The sequence below is a fragment of the Dromaius novaehollandiae genome, chromosome 4, assembly GCF_036370855.1.
Source record: "Dromaius novaehollandiae isolate bDroNov1 chromosome 4, bDroNov1.hap1, whole genome shotgun sequence".
Taxonomy (NCBI): domain Eukaryota; kingdom Metazoa; phylum Chordata; class Aves; order Casuariiformes; family Dromaiidae; genus Dromaius; species Dromaius novaehollandiae.
The window spans coordinates 46,941,774-46,950,106 of NC_088101.1; the positions used below are offsets into that span (position 1 = coordinate 46,941,774).

The following is an 8,333-nucleotide window of genomic DNA, read 5'->3' on the forward strand; positions in this document are numbered from 1 at the left end:
AAATTTCCAGAAAGTAAAGGTATTTGAAATTGAAATGAACTTTTCCTTCTATGCATTAGTCAGAAGTGAAGAAAATGCCCTCTTCATATGCCACATAAACATGATATTGTTCAAGTGTGACATATCTCTGGACCATTTCGCCTGAGTATAGTCACATAATCTTTCATGGTACAATGGACTTTATGTAGTATGTTGCTTTGCTTTTTACACTCAATAACATTATTACTAATTACACTTACACTGGCTATCCTGTTTCCTTATATGTGTTTTCCTTGTGTTGTAAAGAAACACTCTTTGACTGGAGCAAAATTAAGATTTAGTTGTATATAGGCTGACCATCACCAAGCTGAACGCAAATGGAGCCATTTGGATTGTTAGAATTTCCAGAGAAAGAAATCACTGCTATTTTCTTGAAACATCAGAAAAATTATGAAAGGAATTGCAACTTATGAAAAAAAAATTGGCTTGATCTTACACTTGAGTAATCTATGAAGATTTTTCCCTGTTAGTACAAGAAATCAGTAATAATAAAAATTATATTGCTTTGCAAAAATACTGACTTGATTTTGATTCTGTTTAGAATAGTCCTTCATATGAAAGTTATTCGTCATGGATATACTGCTGTGCTCTCTTATCTTTTTAGCTTTCATCTTGCCACTTTGATTCCTACTTTTATTCAGACTCCTTCTAAGAAAACCACCATTAGATGTCTCTAATACACCGTTATCCCTTCATACCAAATTAAGAACTATACTGACCTGCCTTTTTTATTGGATGACTATACCCCTCAGCTTTTTTGAGAATTACTGACACAGGTGTGAGTGTGAGCAAATGATGATCGAGTTTTTCATTCTCTGGTAACTATCCAAGGAGTGGAGTGACACTTTCTCTGGTGGTGTTCGCTTTTCTGTTAGGAATCTACCAGTATCTTTTATTTGGAGTCTTGGTTTCTCCTAGCCCCCTGGGGCTAAAACCCAGTCTGTTTATAGGGATCTTTGGGAGGGAATGTTAAAATAGGTTTATAGACAATTACTTGGCTGCGTCAGGGTTTGGTAAAGGAAACTGTATTTACTCAATTTTCTTGTACATTAAAAAGATGAGCCTGCCTTCCTTATTTACCACTATGTTATCAGCTTTTACTGTAACATGCAGCTACATCCTGATTTATATAGAAACAATTTGCTTGAACAATTAGACTTTAAGCTTATTCTGCAAGAATTTTCATATTGGTTGGCTTTGAGCATCTTCCCAAACCAATCAGTATCATTTTTTTGTGCTCCATCAATAGAAAAAAAGAAAATTTAAAGTTATGCAAAGAGACAATTAACACTATTCTGTATACAAAAGACTTACTATTATATAATGAAATACTTCCAGAAAAGTCTTAGGTAGCTGTACACTATTCCTATTTGTGCTTAGAGGAATTTCTACGAAGTGTGGAATCAGAAAAGTGTGTAGCTAGAACATCTTGTACTCCCCAAATCCCCAGCTGGCAAATTAATTTTTAAGGAGCTACTCCAGACACTAAGTTCCTCTTGTTGGACTTCACAGATACAGTGACAGAACTGAAACTTGAGACACAGCTAGGACTTGAAAAAAAAGTCATGTTTTAGGAATAGAGGTCCCCCCCCCCCCAACTATTACTTGCAGGGAAATTCCTGTTATATGTTGTTGTTTTGACAAGAATCAGAATACTGGTTCTAAGTCCTTTTTCAAATTGTTCTTCTTTAGCAAAAACTTGTGCTTAACCCAAGTGGCTACAGAGCTGAAGATGCTCAGAAGTGGGAATTGCCTTTTATTACACTTGGTCATCATTTGGTGTGATAAGGATTAGGTTCAGAGAGGAGTGGTAGAGGTCTTCTTGACCTTCCATGTGAAGCCAAGGAATATTAAATGAAGTAGGGAGGGCTTCATGCCCATCTGTAAAAAAAAAAAAAAAAGAAAAAAGAAAAAAGTTTTTTTTTCTTTAAACAGTCAAGATATGTCTATGTTGGACAATAAATGAACCATGAGTAAGACAGAGGGTGGTTTTGTTGACTTTTGGCATTTTTATCACTGCAACGGTCTTTCCTCTAAATATATGGAACAGGTCAAATTATTCCCAGTTTAATTTTATTGAGTGATTTTAGAGACATAGTGATTGCTCAGACACTGTGCCCTAGCAAACTATGATTTGGATAGGATGTCCTGCTGAGAAAGTCCATTTAAGTTGGAGGGAAATTTTGATGATCAATTGTCATGAACTTAAAAGCATGAAATCAAGTGCAGTGCCCCTAATGAAGTTGGATTTGGTTAAGGTATAATGGCACTATCATAGGAAATACAGAAAAAGAACTTTGAAATTGTGTCCCCTCTAAATGCAACCTAACACAGATTGATATTTTGACTTAACTTGGACTGTCAGATGCCAACATCTGAAAGGATAGCTAAGTTTCAAACATGTATGTGGTTATGTGAATCTTACTTGTTGTTTTACTGTTACTGCTGAATGTCTTTTTCCAGCTACTGATTTTAAAAGACTGATGAATTTAAGGACATTTAGGAACTTAGGTATGAAATTAGTATCAGGGAAGAAATAGAACTGGAATTGGTAAGCTGTTAGGATGAATTAAACCAGAGTGGTATGCTCATATATCACAGTAAACATAACATTGACTTGTTCTTTTTTCCTACCCTCTTTTTAGGAATCAAAATGCTCTTAAGTGAATAACATGATAAAAATGCTGATATTCTAAGGAACTTACTAATTATTCATGGATCATTCCTCTTGTCACGTTTCTGGTAATTAAGCAGAAGCAATGATCTTAGAAAACACACTGTGAAATGGGCATTTTTTTTTTCATTTCTGCTATAATTTGCTCAATTAGAAAGCGCCTGTAGGCCTGCTAGTCAGTAAAGAAAGCAAAGGTATTTGAAATATTGTTTTAGAATGGTAGTAATACTTAATTCCATGATGGATTTGCTATATGTAGTACTATAAATAGTTATCTCAGATTAAATTTTCCATACATGTACAAATTTAATTTAAAAAGGGACTAAGGGATTTTCTCAGTACAGAAAATATTCATGGTCATCAGCAATAAAACACAAACTAATTTAGTATTCCCTTGATTTTTGTACTTGTTTATTGCTACATTTGCTACAAGTAATTATTTAAAGAAGTTTTTTGTGCTTATACTATTATTCCATATTTGTCAGCTTTTTCCTCTCTGGAGCTGGACTGTTCTTTTTCTTATACTGATGTTGTACTGATTTTTTTGGATGACTGTCCTATGTACAGCAAAGGGGTTTCATGTTTTGCCACTTGACACAAGATGGCGTAACAGCAGGAGCATAAGGATATGACAACTGAGAAGCTCAGTAATAAGTTGTTGTTCTGTGTGTCAAATACTGTCTAAAGTACAGCCCTGTGTGAATTGTGTGTTATGTTAAATGATATATAAGTCATTTAACAATTGTACAATGTCATTGTTTACTCTATCGCTGTCCCTGGGAACATTCTGAATGTTTTAAGGTAGTTTTCATATATTAGTTTCATAAAAGATTAAGAGATAAAAACATCAGGTCATGAAATCAGATGATAACATCAGGTTAGGGGATGCTCACATGTATACCAGTATGGATAATCACATGTGAAATGCCTCTGACCCTTGTTTATCTGAAGATCAGATATAGTAGAGAATCCAGTCCAGTTCATTTAATTTACCTCGTTAACTTCAAAGATGAAACATCTCCCTCTGAATGAAAGATGTGGCCTTCTGATCTTTGCCTTGCACAACGTATGCCTGAAAATTCTTTTTTCAAAAATCCATTCTTTTCTCATACACCCTCAAAACTGGTTAGGTGTGAGCAGTTGCTAATCTGAAGGTTCTGTATTTGAAGATGGCAAACTATGCTTAGAAACAGGGCCGGCTTCGAGTGGAAGCAATGCAAGCGCATGCATGCTCTAAGGAACATTTCTGCTGTGATGAAAGAGAATCTGGGAGTCCATGGGAAGCAGAGCGCTGTGTTGTTTCATGTCCAACTTCGCTGTGAAACAAACTTCTAAAGCAGATAGGCTTCCAACCAAGTATTGACTAGATTTGAAGCTGCAGTCCAGGAGTACAGGAAACGGGAGCCAACAGACAGTTTTTCCTTTTGTACAAGGAACTGCGCTCTACCTGGTCAGAGCTGCAGCAGATGATGGGATGGAGAGAAGCTGTTCTCTGAGCAGTTATTAGGTGGTACAGAGAAAGAGGCAGCAGCAGATACTTCAGTGATCACTGGAGATACTTTAAGTGTTGTTTTGCTGAACTGAATTGTTTCTATCACAATTCTGCTCTCCAATACCTAAAATGTGTATAAAAAAGTGTTTGAAGTTAGTAATTTCTTATGCATCTTAAGCAACAATGGACTGCAGACATCAGAGGATCTCATTCCTCCCAAACCTCAGCATGAAAAACTGAGGAAACAAAGTATTGGGAGGAGGAGGAGTGGGAATGGGATTTCATCTTTAAGCAAAGAGGTGTAGTTAGTACTTGCCATGTTGGTTGGGGAAAAGGAAAGAACAGAATCCTTTCCCCTAGACCAGCTCAGAACTGTCTGAGCACAGAGCAGCTCCACTTAGCTTTTACTTGATTCCTCAGCATCAATTTGTTGCCAGAGCACATCTGTTGTTCTAGGCCAGATCTCTGGCCTCAGGAAGCATGGTTCTGGTAAACTGTAATGGAGTAAGAACTGTGTCACAAGTAAATTAATGTATTAAAAATCTATCTACAGGTGGTGGTGATCTAAACTGTATTCATTGTGCTGTATTAAATTAATACAGTAGTTTCAGTCACACCTCAAAAAATTATTCATCATATACAATGCTACCTTATTTAGCTCTGATTGGATGGATTTTGATAACAGAGCCAAATGGAGGAATAATTTCCGTATGATTCCGGTCAGAATTGAAGTGGAATGTTGGGCGGAACGACTTCAAGCTCTGCAGAATGAGACAGAAAATCCAGAGGACTTTATGCAGCAAAGGCTGTTAATTATTTTTTTTAACTGTTATAAATGAATATGTATAATCTAACCTAGTTCTGTGTATGTTTTAGATAGCACTGTGTTCACAACAGGAAGCATTGAGGGAAACCATTTCTGGGACTCAGAAGTTGCAGTGACCATCACTGTCTTATTTTTTGTTGTTCAGAGTCTTTGCACTTTTCAACCTCACTTGGTACTGTCAGTGCTGACAAATTAGAAGGAAAGCTGTTTGGACACTGAAGTCTTCCGACTAAAGAATTTTTTTCAGTGTGATCTGTGTGCTTACATGCACATCTGTGACTATGCTTTTTGGAGGGAAGGGAAAGCTTTTAACATTCTTACCCAGTTTTGCAAAACCAAAGGGTTTATAAAAGTTAAGACATTCAGCTTCTGATTGTCTGTCTAAGCAGACTAGGTGAATCTAGGTGAATCACTAATTCAAGTTAAATAATGCTTTTGAGAAAGACCAATGAGCAACAGAAGTCTTAGTATCAGTTTAACAAAGACATACATAATAATATTTCTGCTGTTGGTTCCTAAAATGTAATCAAGTACAGTCACCTTGATCTTTCTTTCGGTACATATCCAGTTAAAAGCAATAAAGAAGTTATTTTCTCCAAGGAAGTTGTAGGTTATTGAATCAGACTGACCTTAATAAAAGACCCAAGGAATAGTTCACTTACTGGTAATGAAAATGAAAGCTCTACTTAGGAATTCTGGCAGCTGTCAGCTTGCTGTGTGCTGTAACACATTTGTGATATGTAAGTGACCCAGGTGTACATAGAGAGTTGATGGGGTTAAGTCAAAAAAGAAAAAAAATGAAACTTCAGAAGTATATTGAAGTGTATTTACTTCATTGTCAGGCAAAGGCAGGGAATAAGAAAGTACAACTCCATCTGTGAGAAACAGATAAGCTACAAAACATACCTAGGAGTACTTATAATCTTTAGTCTTATAATGAGATGCAATCAGAGGACCAAAGTTGGAAGCCAAAGCGAAACAAATTCTGTTTCAGTCTCTAATTTACTTCTGGCTGCTCTCTTTTCTCCAGACCTTTGAGATGATGGGGCAAAATGGGAACTGCTGTGTATGCACAATACAGTTTGGCAATTTGCTAGATTTCCTTTGCGTATCTATTACATTCAAAGACTGAGAAAGGGAAGGTAGGGCTCATTACCCTCTGGAATCTGGTCTCACTATTAGTAGGTCAATGACTGCAACCCTTTCTGGACAGTATAAAATCATAATTTAAGTTGGAAGGAACCTCCAGGGCTCATCCCCTGACCATCTTGGTGGTCACTCTGGTATGCCAGTATCTTTTTTGTCCTGGGAAGCCCAAAACTGGACACAGTGTTCCAGATGCAATCCTACAATGAATAGAAGGGCAGGATCACTTCTGGGCCTTTGCTGGCTACACTCTTACTCACAGAGAGCAGGATGCAGTTGGCTTTCTTTCCTGCAAAGGCACACTGCTGACTCATGTTCAACTTGTTGTCCACCAGGTGACATACGGTGTGGCTGACCAGCCTGTAGGACTTGCCCTGCATGAAGATGGATGTGATGTCTGCCTTTTTCCAGTCATCAGGAACTGATGCGATGGAAATGTCATGCCCGATTGCCGTGACCTTCAAAGAAGATACAGAACAGCCTTGCAGTAACATAGGCCAACTCCTTCAACACCATTGGATGCATCCCATCTGGTCCCACAGACTTGTGTATGTCCAAGTGGGTTAAGTGATCCCTCACTGTGCTATGCTTCACTCCCACAGACTCCGATAGGGGGTGCAGGGACCCAAGAGGACTGAGTACAAGCCTTACCGGGGAAAACTGAGGCAATGAAGGCACTGAATACCTTTTCCCTCTTGCTCGTCACTATGTCCTCTGCCCTGCTGGCCCACACTCACCTTAGCCTTCCTTTTGCTACTGATGTACTTACAAAAAAGGTTCTTATTGCCCTTTAAATCCCTTGCTAGTTTCAAATGCAGGTGAGCTTTGGCTTTTTCCTAATGTGGAGGCAGTGCCTTTGTATTTCTCCCAAGTAGCCTGTCACTGCTTCCATCTTCTGTGCCCTTCCCTCCTTCCTTCTTCCTTTCTTCCTTTCATTTTTAAACTCAGTCAGAAGCTGCATATTCATCCATGCTGGCCTTCTTCCATGTTTGCTTAGCTTTCTGCACATCTAAATCTGCTCTTCTGAAGTCCAGGGTTGTAATTCCATTGTTCCTCTTGCTCACTCTTCTCGGGATCTTCAGCTCCACAGTCTCATGGTCACTGCAGCCAAGGCTGCCCTTGACCTTTATATCATCCAACAGTTCTTCCTGGTTTGTGAGTAGTAGGTCCAACAAAACGTCTCCCCTAGTCAGTTCATTGATCACCCACACCAAAAAATTGTCTTCAGTATGTTCTTGGACACAGCCAAGTGTTGATCCCCTGGATGAGTCCACTTCTGCTTGTGCTTTTCCCCTTCACTGGCAGGATTAAAGAGACACCACCTGGGCTCTGTGCCCTTGACCCTCTTTTCCAGAGCTCTGCATTTACTCGATAGGCTCCAGATTACCTCTGGCAGTATCACTGATGCCCATATGGAACAGCAGCAAGGGGTCCAAGGGCCACACAAGCACTGACGGTCCCTTTGCGACATCCCAGATCCTGGCCCCTGGCAAGCACCAAAGCAACAAACCTCCCGAGACATCAGGCTGGGTCAGCAGAGTGGTGCCTCCATCCCCTGCCAGAAGAATCCTCTGTAATTATCAGTCACCTTTTCCCCTTTGTGCAGACACAAGACCTGGGCTCAGCTGGCCCTGATGAATCCTGACAGGTCTTGCTTGTCCCCACCAGTGCCCCTCCCCCGGGCACTATATACCTTAACTTGTAGATGTGCTGGGGGGGGCAGGAGCCTTCATCCTGCTGCGGACATCCTAAGCTTCCTGCCCTCCCTACCTCGACAGCTGCCCTCCGCTGCCTGCTTGACCACGGCCTCCAGCCTTCGCTCCTTCCTTGCTCCGCACGGCTCAGGCTCTCGTCTCCGCAGACCCCTGTCAGTGCCCTCCCCGACGGTGCGCACCGCGCCCCCTCTCCCCGTAGCCCCGTCCCGCCCCGCCCCGCTGCCCCAGCCCGGGGCCGGGCCCAGGCCGCCCCGCAGCGGCGCGGCGGCACCTCCGCGCAGCGCCCTCCCCCCGCAGCTGCCGCGGCGCGCGCCCTGCGCCGTGCCGAGCGCGCCCCCGCGCAGCCCTGGGCAGCGGCCGCGCCTCAAGCGCTGCTCCCTGCGCGCCCGACCCTCCCCAGCCGGGGGCCGCCTCCCGCGCCGCTCCCGGGGGGACGGGGCG

At 41.3% G+C, this 8,333-nt stretch overlaps 1 long non-coding RNA gene across 1 annotated transcript; it reads right to left on the reverse strand.

Moving 5' to 3' along the window:
• Positions 1-3,095: 3,095 nt before the first annotated feature.
• On the reverse strand, positions 3,096-6,518 carry LOC135328231 (uncharacterized). Its single transcript, XR_010389023.1, has 2 exons — positions 4,855-6,518; positions 3,096-4,699 (listed from the first exon to the last, which is right to left on the reverse strand). It is a non-coding gene; the product is annotated as an uncharacterized LOC135328231 (long non-coding RNA).
• Between the last annotated feature and the right edge of the window lie 1,815 nt (positions 6,519-8,333).